Below are 15,053 nucleotides of genomic sequence, written 5' to 3' on the forward strand. Positions count from 1 at the left end.
GTTTGAGTCAAGGATATAAGGCGCGTTCGTAGCCTTAGATTCTGTCTCGATTTTGTGGCGCAGTGAGAAGAGCACCATGTACCTCGCGTTCCGCCCACAGGGTCGTGGGATCGAAACCGGGCGCCGCTAAATATTTTTTTTTATAGTGTAGGGGGAGGGGTGTGGACGGACAACAACGCCGTATGGAGGGACAAGGCGAGTGAATGAGATGCAGCCGCATCTAAAACACTGTTGAAGCCTTCTTCACCACACATGCTCCGTGGCAACCCAACGCAGAAATATGTTCACGTGAAACGGCTAAAAATTCGCCTGTAATTCGGCCTCTAAGAAGTGATTTGATCGCTAATATAACCTGCATTTCTTTCGGATATTCAGATGGTGAATGTCTATAGATACATTACAAGTAAGAGCGCTCAGGGAAAGGACATGACGTGACCACCTGAGCAGCCCTTACGTCAACCGTTTTGTGAAAACAGGTGTAATGAGGTTTACGCTGAAAATTTCACGAAATTTTAGCACGTTTGTCGGTTGGTATAAAAATCAAATTATAACACGTTACGTTGAAATAAACATCCCAGCAGTACGGTAAGTCGGATAGAAACATATTTGCTGAAACTTGGTATTAAGGAGTTGCAATGTTGCATAGTTGCATAGTTGCATAGTTGAATCATCTTGGTCAAGCGCCGACCGAGTGAATGTGTTAACCCCTCTGAACACTTGCAAAGTCCCTCAGGTCACTTCTCAAATGGGACTGAAAGCTTCCAAATACCCGAGGTTTCTTGTGTGACAGGCTTCGTGCTCTCTGTTCTGAACGTGACAGTCAAAGCATTGTTGTGATTCCGGGATTCGGGAATCCGTCTTGGTAGCACCACCTAGTTTAGGCGGAATGGGCTTCTGACCCAGGGAAGTACGTCTGGCCGATTATTTTACGACACGGGGGGACTGTAATGCCTTTTTCAGACAGCAGATTTTTTGCAAACCTTTCAAGTTGTTTATTAACCGATAGGTTTGGCAACGTTCTCGTTAAAAAGCGTTACGACAGCTGTGGCAAGCGCTTGATGTTCGCCAAGCATTTGGTGCTTCAACGTCTCTCACAGAAAGCGAGACGAGAATGTAGAGCTCTGCAAGGCCAATCGGAATAGCACTTTCTGCAGCCGTTGAAACCATCAAATGCCTGGCAGGCACAATTGCCGCCAGTGTCGAAGGTTCGCGCTGTTCCCGTGCAGAGGAGTGTTCTGGCACGGGTCTCCTTTGGCGGGCTGAGCAGCCCCGTAGTATAGGAGCCGTCGTTATGCACCATCCTGCACCGACTGCTGGACACGCGGAACCACCCCGCGGCCAGCCGGCAAAGCTGTCTGAAACCGATGGGGCTTCGACGGCGACCCGGCACGGTGAACAAGGACGGGTCCACGGGGTCGCACACCACGGGGCCGGGTCGTCTGCTGTGCCGTCGCACGTATGGTGCGGCCTGGGAGATACGAAAGGCGCGGAGAGGGATTTTGTGCGTTAGGTTAATTAATCCCGCCACTTCCATCCCCCCCCCCTCTTTCGAAGATAAACATTAAAGAAGTGTGCAAGTTGCAACTCTTTTGCACGCCCTGCGATGAATTCCCAGGCAATAGCCAGAAATGCTAGTTTTCAAATTCTTGTCGGCGCACGTTAAAGGGACCCTGCAGCACTTTTTTCAACTTTTTTTTGAAATCTTAAATGATTGCAGAACGTGGTCACCCAACACACCCAGTGCTTAGATTAGGGGTCGCATAATACCTCAGCCAAAAATTACTGCTCTATGCCCTTAAGATAACTTGGAAACTAGCTCAAAAGATTTTTATCTCTTTCCCGGTCTTGATATTCTTCCAAGGCCCGATTTACGTCATAGAGGCCATGTAGCGGCTGTTGGCCGGTTTTCCTTCAGTTGCAGCAATGAACGCTTTTCAATAGCAACTTTAAAAACTAAAGCCACAAAAACAAAGCAGAAACGGAAGGCGTATCTGGCGCGACGAGCAAATCACGCATGCAGCGCCGCTCCGTGCTGGCGATGACTGTAGCGTTCGCGGTGCTTCCAGAAGCTAAGGAAAGAGTGAAAGCGCTTATAGAAATTGTGGCAGGGTCCCTTTAAAGATCTCCGGGTGGTCAAAATTAATCAGGAGCCCTCCACTGCGGCGCGCCTCATCACCCGTGTGTGGCGTCGGCACGTTGAACCCCATAGTCAAACAACACTTTCCTAATCGAAGCAAGTCCCGAAGATTTTGCTGCAGAGCGATACTGAAAATGCCACCCTCACGGGGTGCGTTTGTTTGACGTGGTTCTTCACAGGGTGTTTGGATATTTTTCTTCGTTTAAGGCTATTAAAGCACTCCGCTACTGTGAAGTTCCTGGACAGGGCGTTTCGAGGCTACGTTTCAGCCATGTTGCAGCACTGGCAAGGCACACTTTTCTTGCGCTACCCTCGGTGTGCAGGAAATCACCATCACTCAACATGCAGAGTTAAGGACCCTCGTACGAACTGTAGTAAGCAGCAAGAGTTTACGCGCGCTAACTGTACAGTAGGCTGTAATGACAAGGCCATCATGCAGGCAGTAAAACTGATAACATGCCAGATAAGACGACCGTAAAGCAGCCACGGGGTGGTGTAGCAAAAGAACCTGAAGAAAGGAAAGCGGACACGTCCCAATGTTACACCTCAGTCAGTGTCGACAAGGATTTCCCACCCTTACCTCTCGGCAAGTCCATGATGCCGCAGAAGCACCGGTAGCTCTCCTCGAAGCCGTGCCTGCACCGGTCCTGCCTGGTACGCCCAGGCGTGCATCGCAAGGTGCACCTGCGTTCACATCACCAGCCGGGCTTGTTACCTAGCACACAGGCCGAATAACGAGTATCCCACTCCCGGGTCAACTTGGGCTAATCGACTTACAAAAATAGCACATAGTATTTGTTTCGTTGGTCAGCCGATCAGCGGACCGCCGTTGGCCAACCACCGATCAGCAGCTTCGATCGCATAAGCGGCTGAATTTTGTTTGTGGCGGTCACCCTCACCACTTTTTGCATCGCCAGTGGCTAAGGTCATCATATACACTCTGATTTGGCTGTTTTGTGCCTTTCTTTATGCCATTTCTCGAAGAACTAGAAGCGAATTTTGCTAGTGTCCATTGTCGTTCTCAAAAGATCAGGAGCATTTTTTTTTCTTTTAAAGTGGGTGATGGCTGCTGTTTCCCCTATCAGCATTTTGGCGGTAGTTCAGCGACTCACGCGAAGAGCAAACGTTTCCACTCCAGCTTTAATGTTTTTTACTACGGGCTTTGTTCACGATGAATTCGCGTAGAAATAACGATTGGTCTTTCAGAGAAAAATCTTCCAGGTTTCATGTTTCGATTCCTTCGTCGTGAATTACGATCAGCACAAAACTCAGCCTCAGCATGGCGTCTACATTGACCGAGCTAGCCGCTCCACGCGCTGCTTTGGAATATGTCACCAAGCAGGCAGCCAATACATGGGCCATCTTTATAGACCCTCTGCGGCCCTTCAATGCCTTGAGTCTTCACGAATTACAAACTGTTAGAGGAACTCGGCATCCGCACTATGAAGCTTTAAAGGTTCACCGTTCTATTGCACTGTATATAGCTGATATCCGCAGATTATTTTATTCCAAGCGATGTCATTGCTGGCACCATGGCATGCGCAGCTCATAATTATCAGCCCCCTATCACTTCCCTGCCGTTTTTCAGGAAATATGCTGCAGCATTTGCGTTCAGTGTTGCCTGAGATAAACCTGTCGACAACGGATTGTTGGTCACATCGCTACGTATCGCTTTGCTCCATCGCCCTGACTGTACGTATCACATTGGCGACTTCCTGAACAAGCACGACGAAGAATGGCGCTTACACATAGCTTCTTCGTTTTAAAATCCACCAGAATAGTTCACCCGTATGCCCAGTGTCGGGAAGATCGATGAACATTTTAAGTATGGGCCAATCCTACAGCGGACAGAATGGCGCACTGCACCCAAATCAAAGCCGTAGGGATACAACGGCCGATGGCGACGACAGACAGCTGCCCTTCTCGAGAAGGAACCCAGCCGCCTGTGCTGGCCACGCCGGTGATTAGCTTGACGGTTAATATTGTGGGGAGCGCATACACCTGTAAATCCTTTCAGAAAGCGACACGGAGGGGCGACTATCAGGCTGGTGCAATTTCTTCCTCCATGGGTGCAATGATTAACGTGACGATGACTTTTGTCGGACACAGTCTACACCAGCCGATTATTCCAGGAAGGGGCACAAGAAAGAGGGACCGGTGAACCAAACGCAGACTTCCCGCACAGCTTCGCCAATACGGGAAACGCAGAAATAAAACGCAGGAGAAGCTCAACCAAGGAGCACTGCGGGCAAGGGCAAGTCGGTTGGTGACAACCGATGCCCGATTCAAAGGGAGAGCGACTAATCATCATCATATTCTCCGTCGCAATTCGGCTTTGAGCTATCCGGTGCTTGCCGCAACGCGCGTATGATTGTTAATGCAACTTAATGTGCAGATCTCTCTGGCGTCGTCAAATCCCCACTACCCAAAACTCAAATGTTGCCAACTTAAGGGGTAATGTTGCCAACTTGCTTTCTACCTACGCCGCCAAAAGTATCGGCCCTATTTTGGTATTTATAGGTCAGATCAATGTTGCCAGCAGCCACTATACTCGGTGACAACTTAAGAACGGCACCGGAAGTTAGCGCTGTGCCTTATCACCGTAGCCGGATGTTTCTCAGCGCGGCGCAAGTAGGGCGTTACTGGGAATATTTTGAACATGGCGTGAGCCGTTCCCGTGATTCTTTGGACTTAATATGCTTATAAACGACTCCAGTGACGACAAACAAACTGCGTGAGACAAGGCAGACGATATCACGCATTCATAGCAAACCCCTTTCAAAACGCGCGCGCACTGACGGCACGGGTCCGGCGCTTTGGCGGAATGATACAATACATGAGGTGGTGCCGTTCTTGAGTTGTAACCGAGTATACCTTTCCATTTTTTGTTGTTTTCTGACGAAGTGGTTTGCGACGAAAAACAATTCTGTGCAGCTCGGCGTCGTTTCTGATTCGGATTCTGATCCTGTTTACTGTCTCGCGGCCCCAAAACTAACGTCGTGATACTTCCACGCCATCGCGACCGTTCTTGGAGCTCGAAGACGGGCGTCGTGATATGCGTGCCGTATTCGTAAAGGTCGACGACATCAGACATCGTGAAATCGCCGTATAGTCGCTCGCCGGAGGCAGGTGACAGCGGCGGCTGTACTGGTATCATTCGCGATGACACCGGCAACGACAACGACTACTACTACTGTGACTTTTCGTGCCTGAGAAGTAAGAACCCAGGCATACAAACACGGCGGGACGATGAGGACACGTTAGCTGAGGGTTTGGAATTTGGGCTAAGTGGTAGCCTCAACATCACGGCCATAGAGGAGTGACCTAGAGACGGCTGTGGGGCATCGTGCCGTACTGCAGGTGCATCAATCTAACCGATGTATTGATTTTTAAAGTGCACTGTAATGAACAATGCCAGTTTATTTGGGACTTTTGCAGTTTCAGTGCACTTAACAACATCTGATTTTGTTGAGCTTCGCGTGAACGGTACGTATATCACGACGACAGTATTTGGGCCGCAATACGGGCCGCGTGCCGGCGAGAGAATACGGCAGTTTCACAACGCCAAGCTTCACGAGTACGGCACTCATATCACGACGGCGACACCGCTTGACGGCGCGCGCCGTTGCTGTTGGCAGTTTCTGTCGGCAACAGTAAATCCACGAATACAGCACTATACAAAAAATCGCTATATTTGGCGGAATAGGCAGAAGGCAGATTGGCAATACTGAGGGTTTGAATAGGCGGGAAGGGGGGGGAGGTGGAGATTACAAGACGCCAGCCCAGTTTTCGTCGTACCTGAGTCGTTCGCCTGAAGATCTAAGGCTGAGACCCTAGACGAAGCTGCGGGTCGGAGAAGCAGCTCCGGGTAAAGAACATCGAGGCTTAACTCCCAGCCTGTGACGTGCATGAAAACGTCGAATGAGCTAGCAGCTCAGAAGAGCACTGACAGGAACCCGAAAGGGGACGTATGCAGCGCTGACTTCAGGTTGAAATGTTCACATTGAACAACCTAGACCAAACGTGTGCCTTAGAAATAGTGGGCCCCTTCGATTTTAAAATTCGGCGCTCCATTTTTCTATATATAATCATATGGGACTTCCGGTCGGAAGGCAGTCCTGGGAATGCCCGCGGACCGTCCAGGACTGGTAAATCGAGGATTCCCAGTGTGCGTACACGCTATGCTACTCCGAGATACTCCTTAACAGCGTCTTCCGACCAGCCACCTAAATCGCGTATTGGGGTGCACGATGATCCCGGTCCATGGCCACGCGCATGAATTTCTTCACATGTCACGAAATACTTTCAGAAACGCCGCATTTCAGGCTTAATGGAGTATAGAATCACTTGGGCTACCTACACGCGAGAAATTTGGTCCGTCCGTTCGTCCGTTTATCTGTTGGTCTGTCTGTCAGACGGATGGACAGACGGTCTGTCCGTCCGTCCGTCGATCTGTCCGCCTGTCGCTCGACTCAATTGCCGCAGAGCCTAAAGAAGGAATGCTTGATCCAGAAGTACGTATGGCCATAAACATTCTAAACTACTGAAACTACTACTGTAAATCATACGTACCAACATTGTTTCGAAAAGAGGGAACGTTATACGAACTTGAATAGTCGTGGAATCTGTTTGAGGAAGAAGGCGGTAAGGGAACGGTGCCGCAGAGAGGAGGTATAAACGTAAATACAAAATTGAGAGGTCTTTTCGAGCCGCTCCAAGCAAATAGGAAGAAAAGGTCCAAGCAGATGTCGCACGTGCAGTGCGAACGCGGGAAAAGTGAATCGGTTAGAGGAAATTCCAATTGCATTCATTATGGGGAGCAGGGCAAGAAAACAGCAGTAATGGGGATGGGGGAGAGTGTTAAGAGGCAGGGGCGATAGAAGACTATGGTCTTTAAACGACATTTGTAGAAAAACAGGCGCATCAATGTCAGTTTATGTATTAATTTTGTATTATTTTTACCATTCTTATATTGCGCTGGCCGCCCTGTGATGTAGTGCTATATATATATTGGAGCTACAGGAACCTGGCGAACCAGGATTTGTTTATTTCGACGCGTCGATTCTCGTCGTTGTGTCAACAGTGCGGGCGATGGAGGACCACAGAACGATAGAGTGGAGAGAGCGCGTGGAGAGAGCTGTCTTCCCAGCCGTGTGAAGCCGGCAGGGTGACGTCAGGCCGAAACGCGGCTCGTCACCTGCCTGTACGCAAAGCGGCTATACTGGAAGCCGGAGCAGACATTTATGCGGGCAATTTAGATTGCTCATATGACACACCCCTTGAAGAATAGGGAACATCATGGCTTTATGCACCCGACTGCTTCGAAACAAGGTTATTTCCTTTCGAAACATAATTCTTCGTGCCCCACACTTCCAAAATACTGAGACTACAAGTGGAATCTAGAGAGAGAGAGAGAGAGAGAGAGAGGACTCTTTAATGTGGGCTGGAGAGGTCAGCTCTGCTAGCGGCAGTGCTTGCTACGCCAGATGGGGATGATTACAATGCAGTGAAGTGAATGTGAGAGATCGGGAAAGCAGCAATGGAGAGAAAAAAAAGTTAAATAAAAATGGCACGCAATGTAGGGCAAGGAAAAAACTCGAAATAAAGTTAAGGGGAAAAAAAATGAGCGAATGGAGCCCAGGAAGCGCAGAGCGCCTAACAAGAAAAAGGAGTCAAAGCGTACATGACGCAAACGCGTACAGACGTACCCATGCGCACAATGGAAGAATTACAAACTTTTATCTAGTCCTGAATCTCGCAAAAAACGCAGCAGAATTTTTTTCCCGTGAATATGAGTCATTGTTGTTGTCCCAGGGTCCAAGAAAGTGACACAACTGGAGGCTTGCACTAGAAGGAAATCTTGACGGGATATCAGAAACATACATAAGGTAACATATTGAAACCATCATTTGCCATTTCTCCAAGGCTGCGTCTAATCTCACGGCAGCCGAAAGAATTACCTCCGGGAAATTCTCACGGCAGTTTGCATAAATGTTGCCTGGCCTAAACTTTGCTGAATAGTATTACGTCCCAACGTAACCTAGCATAACATAAGTCACCGAACCTAGAGTGACCTAAACGAACGCGTCACAGCGTTCTTAAATCCAGCCCAACTGCAACAAACCTAATCTAACACAGCCCAAGGACACAAAACACAACCTATATTAAACGTAATTCAACCCATTCTAGAAGTCCTGTGCGTCGATCTCTTGATATAGTAAAAACCAATGTAAAAAAAGTATTAATAAACTCACGATGACCTAAAAATTCTGAGAGCTAAAAAAAAAAGCATCGCAATGTCGGACTCAAAACTGAGCCTTCTCATTTAAAACCAAGTATGATACCACAGCGCTGCAGGGGCAGCCGCAAACACGGCTTTTGAGGGAATATTTATTCCATAGCATCTCCATGTAGCCTGCTTAGCCAATAAGAGGCGACTGCCGTGAGAAATGTCTGACGGTGATTCTCACGGTTGCCGGAATAATGGACACTACCTTTATCCAAATAATCATTCCAAATTGACGAAGTGCGCATACCGGGGAGCCAGCCGTAATGGCAGCATCCAGACTGCTTCCCCGTCTTCGGTGCTGGCGACTGTGCCCACGGCGGCCTTAGCGGTGGGCCAAGAGACGACGAGACGAATTGCGTGGGCGGTGGGCGTCCTTCGTCTCGACGTCGCCGCTCGTGGGGGTCGCGGGCTCCGACGAGAGGCCGCTCTCCTCGACAGCCCCTGCGCAGTAGTCGACGGGAACAAGTGTCGGTGGCTTTCACGTCGTTCGTTGATTGGCTGAGGGGAATCGAAGAGCTTAGGATGCGTTCGTGTATCGGACGCACGAACAGCACGAACGGCGCGTGCTGTCGCCAATGACGACGACGATCGCGGTGATGATGATGATAGTAATAAACCTAATGACAGAAATAAACCTCAGCGCTTAAACCCTGTGAAGTACAAGCAGTGAAGCCGCGACGTGTTTTACCTCAATCAACGGATCTATGCGGGAAACAAAACACGTTCGTTCATAATTTGCGATTGCGATACATCGTTCCAGCTAATTAGCTGAGTTAAAAATGGCAAGTCTAGGGCTTCATTTGAGCGCACCAAGCCGGGGCTGTTCGGTTCCCTTCCGTAGACGCCCATGTAGTGAAAGCAGACAGGAAATCGATATTTACGACGCTACTGTGAACTATGTACTTATGAAAATAAATGAAACTCGGCGAAATAGGAGATTCGTCTGAGTGGTCAATTGTCATATAGTTTGTCTGGGGTTAGGTTCGATAAAACAAGACCACCGGCAGTTTTCTGTAACCATTCTCCTGTAGATAGCCACATGTATTGAGAGCAGCCGGAAATTGTGTAACGTTTCCAACATCATCGTGAACTATGACAGGGAGCAGACACTCGGCGTAGTCCTGGCGACCAATTTTCTTATGATCCCTTCCAAGATACCTACGTGATATTTGGAGGCACGGAGCTTTTATCAGTAGATCCCTACACGAAAATTTTTATTCTACGTGACTTTGTCGAGGGACTAACTGTAGTATCCGGGGTTTTCGCATCTCGGCGTTTCGGGGATTCTACCACCAGGGGGCTAACCCCAGGCTATATATATGACGTCACTCAATAAATTATTCTCTTTTGGCTTGACTCTTTCACCGGGCGTTTGTCTCCTGCTTTGCCCTTCGGGGCCGTCGCCGACGCGACGCCGACGCGTCGCGTCGGCGACACATTGTGTCGCGTTGTGACGCGATTGGCAGGTTGGCAATCGCGTTGTGTCGCGTTTGCAATGTGTCGCGTTGTGACACATTGTGACGCGACACAATGTGTCGCGTCGGCGACACATTGTGGTGTCGCCGACGCGACACCACAATGGCGCAGCCGATTCAAGAACCGTCCGAAATGTAAACGCTCGACATTTCTTCAGTAACGTGTAAGCCGCCGAACAGGCCGCAAGTTTTATTTTCAAGTAGTGAGGGCTGAAACAGTCGGCCGAGAGCGATAGAGAGTTAGGCCTACGCGGACGACCACACCGGCGAGGAAACGGCGGCCAGCAGCATAGTGCCGAAATCGACGTGCATCAAGCGACACGCAGCAAATACGTCCAGCGACATGTAACCTTCAGGTAATACTGCAAGATATCGTCAACTGGCAGCAAGTATTTTTCGCGCCAGGATTATGTAAACTTCATAAAGGAAAGTAATGCGGCACCACTTCGTTCATTATCGGGTCAAGATGGCTGACATAGCCGCGAAGCCGCAACCATTTTTGCCGGGCCCGGGGAGGCCGGCCATTTCATGGCGCGAGTGGCATCGCTCGTTCGAAACATACCTTATCGGAGCAGGCTGTGAAAAATTCACTCCGCGACGCAGAACAGCGCTCTTGAAGACCTTTTTGGGAGCGGAAGCGAATCGAACTGCCCATATGATCGAGTTAGCCAGACCGTCGGGCGCAAGCACCGGCAACGACTATGAATATCTCGTTCAGGGCTTCGCGGCTCACTTTGACGTTTCGACATCACAGCGGCCGAACCGCATACAGTTCCGAAGTTTATGTCAAGCAGAAACGGAATCGGCGATCGACTTCGCGCGCCGTGTACATTACGTGGGTCGACAATGCAACTTCGGCTCCGACGAAGCCGCGTCACTCGTGGATCAACTCATCGTGGGACTTGCATCCGATCGCACCAGGGAACGTTTGCTCACAGAAGGCCCGGCACTCACGTTTGACAAAGCCATCGAAGTCATACAAAACGTAACTGAAGTCCAGGATCTGCTGCAACGATATCGAGCAACCAGAGAAGAAATAGTTCAAGCGATCGACGGGACTCGACGAGCTCGACCGCTTCGATTTCAACGGCGCCCCACCCGATTTCCACGTCGCGAGTTTCGCCCCACAATCTCAACAAACAGAAGTGCACCACCGTCACGTCCTGGGCTCAGGTTAGCCCGGACCAGTGCTCTGCGTTCTCCAGCGTGCCGTCGCTGTGGTAGGTTGTGGCACCCGTTTCAACAGTGCCCCGCTCTGGGGAAAACATGTTTCCAGTGTGGTAAAATCGGCCACTTCAGGAATGCCTGCCGTACACCGCGTTCTGCAACCACGCATCCGTCCTCACCTCCTGTGAAACGGCACACCCGGCCACCGTTGCGAAACATCGAGACTCCACTCAACCACGATAAGGCAATAGTCGTCAACCACCTGGCTCAACACGAAAATTCATCACGCCAAGGATTCTACTCTGACGTCAAGAAGACCAGATTCGATACTGGCAAAAGCCAGTCTGGAATTGATCAACTGGGCGAAGTGGTTGAACAACTCCGCCTTGAACTACAAGGTCATGTATCAGAGCTAGCACGAAGCAGAAGGAGAGAAGCGAAATTGGCCGAAGAAATGCGCTTGCTAAAGTCTCAACTAGCAGATCTTCGAGAGAAATTTCGAGCGAACTCGTCTGAACTTGAGGAGGGCACAAGTGAGGCTCAGGAGGTTCAAGAGAAAGAAGCAGCCAAGCCTGAGGGAGGCGTCGAGAAGGCCTACGAAGAGGGAAAGCCCACGATCTTGAAAGAAGCCCAGAAGGCCAAAGGAGGCACCGAGAAGGCCGACGAAGCCGACAAGCCTGAGGGAGGCGTCGAGAAGGCCAACGAAGAGGATAAGCCCAAGATCGAGGGCGTCGAATATGACGAAGAGTCCGCCGACAAGAAAAAAAAAGGGGGAAAGGAAACAATGCAGTGTGAGAGGTGAAGCACAGTGCAATTACCGTGAAGTACATTTAGTTCGTTTTGGACATGTGAATGGTATTACCTCTGCTGTGTGGACTGTCAGTCGTTTGTGTAGAGTATGCGAATGTCATTTGGTCGTTTTATTCTTTTCTTTATAAGGGGGGAAGATGAACTGCAAAAAAAAAAAAAAATTTAAGGGAAGGAGAATGTAGTATCCGGGGTTTTCGCATCTCGGCGTTTCGGGGATTCTACCACCAGGGGGCTAACCCCAGGCTATATATATGACGTCACTGAACAAATTATTCTCTTTTGGCTTGACTCTTTCACCGGGCGTTTGTCTCCTGCTTTGCCCTTCGGGGCCGTCGCCGACGCGACACCACACTAATGTTTACTCGGAACTGAGCCATATACAGTTCAACTTGGATGCAACGAACCTCCATATAACGAATTCCTGTAATTAACGAAGTTTTTCAATTACCCATTGCCAGCCCCAATGAAAGTCATTTTTTGGCGACCTCTATGTAACGAATTCGCGACACAAATGAGCCATTGTTCTGAGAGCTTTTTCTAAGAAATTCTGTTGGGGAAATGCACTAACTTAGCAGCATTCGCCCGCACGGGAAACTACATGTGCGTTTCCACGTGTGGGCGCGGTGTCTGTTAAATGCTAGGCCTGCTTGTCAGTGTGTAGTCACGCGTATCCACTGCTATCTACTGTGTCGTCGGTTTGACTGATGATTTCTGCTACCAGAAAATAAAAAAAATTAAACCATCTTCCAGTGGGGATCCCTGATGAGGATGCGAAGCATCATGGGGGTTCCGTGTGGTTCCATTATGTTGCCGTTATGTTGAGTGATCTGGTGTTTAGTAGCGCCGGAGGGAATTCCGCATCCGGGTCCCCACCGGTGGCAAAGGCGCGCAAGTGCGTTGTGTGACAGTGAGTAGGCGGTGATTCTCGAGACAGACAGACAGACAGTCTCGAGGCGCCGAAACTCGTTCATCATGTTCTTGCCGATGTTGTCGTCTGTGTGGTAGAATCGGTAGTCTCCGTCAGCATTCGTGAGGTAAAGGTTGTTGACGTTGGTGCACCGACTGAGAGCAACGTACACGCCCTCCTCTTCGCAGCTTTGTCTTCTTCTTCTTCAGCGGTTCCCGTACGAGGAGATGACGACGGTGGTTGAACGCGAAGCTGTCTCGCGATGGATTCTTTGGTTGGCCAATCCCTAGGGGCATCCTGTCACAATCATCATCAGAGGCGCTGCGGACGGGGCACGGACAAGTGACATCCCCCCTAGCAAGATATTATCTGCATCTAAAAGATTTGTCTTTCCAAGATAAGCTCGCACTTTTAAATGCCGTCTCGGCCGACGAGAAAGAAGAACGTCGCCGCACGGTTCAGTATTCCAGCTGCCACCCCTTCACCAATTGTGTGCGCGGAAAGAGCACCGAGTTTCCGAAACGGCGTCTTTTCAGGTAAAGTTTGCTCCTTGAAACGAGTTTGGGGCACCGACAAGTGTCAAAAGCAAAAATAATACTTAAGTTACATTTGTGAATACGGAGTTGAGTGAGATTGCTTCTTTGGAGTAGCGTGTAGTGACTAAGCTCGTGGGAAAGCAGCAGGTGGATATCACGCAGTTCTTCAGGTTCAAATAAATACTTGATGGGTGAATTAACCGTCACTGATGTCTAGCATTTTGGTGTCGTTTCTCCTTTATTCACGCAAGGTTTAACTCACAACCTGCATGTAACGAAAACCTGGAAGGAACGAAAAATTGAGAATATTTGTAGACCTCACTGTATCCAGAGTTAACTGCATATCTTCACCGTAAAAACCAGAACGGGGAGTGGTTAGGATGTGCGCTGCGAGAAATCGTGACCGCAATTGAGTTAAAAGTGGTTATTCTCCCATTGTTTTCTAGTTTGAATAAAATGTATTCAGAGTTTTCTATATTTATTATTGCCTTTGTTACCTACACTTCTAAACACATTTAGAACAGGCGTTTACTTAAAGGGAGAGACAACAGATTTTTGTCGAGTATATATTCTCTATCCTAGATGAAAGGGCGTCACTTAAAGCACCTTAGCGAGAAACGGTTTTGCTGATAATGCCCTAGAGCTTTTGAAATCAAAATATTTAGATCTACGAGCCGTATGTGTCCTCCCAAAAATAATGCTGGCAACCATGATATACGGTAGCGCGGCAACATACTTTTGTCGGTATGCGAAATGAAAAGCGATATTTAAAAACTTGTCCCTAGCTAAAAAAAAAAGTGTTAATCGCAGGCTTTCTTCTTTATTTATGTTCTTTTAATTCACCAGTCTATTTTACACGAAGTAGCCATCTGTTGGGATGGACGATAGGTAGAACCTGGCTTCATGTTGTGGAAGTCGCCAGTTCGAGTCTCCCCCGGCGCCCCCCCCCCCCCTGATAAGCTGCCGTTGGCGTATTTGGAAACCGAAATCAAATATTTTGGCAGAACAAACGCCCCTGACTGAGGCAGAATTGTCAAAGCTCCTTCATTGGGTCTGTTTACAGAACGCTGCCGTCAATTATGGGCATGGAAGATCAGTTAGCCCCACTGAGAGCAACCCGTCGACGGCGGACGGCGTGTCGTCAAATTTTTCAAAATGTTTACAAATACATATACAATTTAACCTTGTACACATACTTGTGTTGAAAGGTTTTCAATACGTAAATAAACGTTTCAGCAGTTACAGTAGCTGCTAGGTTTGCAGGTCACGTGACAGGGACACATTGTAGTTTCAAGTTTCGACACTACGAACCGCCACCGTTCCAATTTCAGAAAGTTTGGTGCCAAATTAAAATTATTTCCGCCAATTTGTTTATAATTTGCTTGTGGTTACCGGTTAATTGAAATGGTGGCTTTCATATGAGCTAGAGAACATATACGCTACAAAAATCGGTTGTCCGTCCCTTTAATGGCACGTGAACATAGGAACAAGTCGAGCAAACTGGTGTTACCGACTGAAACCGCTGTTATATTTGTACCCCTGGCGCGCCGATCGCTGGGACGAGTCGAATCACGTTAAAGACGAAAAGTTAATCGACCAGATTTAGGGGTAATCCCCACGGTGGAGTAAGTTTCTGGAAAGGAAAGTTTGACATCCACCCTAATGCAGCCGCACGGCTACAAAGGAAAGCTATACTGCTTCCTCAGAAACAGAGCGAATTGATCAACAACTC

General features: G+C 48.9%; 1 long non-coding RNA gene across 1 annotated transcript; it reads right to left on the minus strand.

Annotated features, from left to right (window-relative positions):
* Positions 1-1,198: 1,198 nt before the first annotated feature.
* LOC144150979 (uncharacterized) lies at positions 1,199-2,868 on the minus strand. Its single transcript, XR_013318593.1, has 2 exons — positions 2,718-2,868; positions 1,199-1,468 (listed from the first exon to the last, which is right to left on the minus strand). It is a non-coding gene; the product is annotated as an uncharacterized LOC144150979 (long non-coding RNA).
* Positions 2,869-15,053: the final 12,185 nt, after the last annotated feature.

This window comes from Haemaphysalis longicornis, unplaced genomic scaffold, assembly GCF_048455015.1.
Source record: "Haemaphysalis longicornis isolate Haplotype H1 unplaced genomic scaffold, Haemaphysalis longicornis Haplotype H1 scaffold_88, whole genome shotgun sequence".
Classification (NCBI taxonomy): domain Eukaryota; kingdom Metazoa; phylum Arthropoda; class Arachnida; order Ixodida; family Ixodidae; genus Haemaphysalis; species Haemaphysalis longicornis.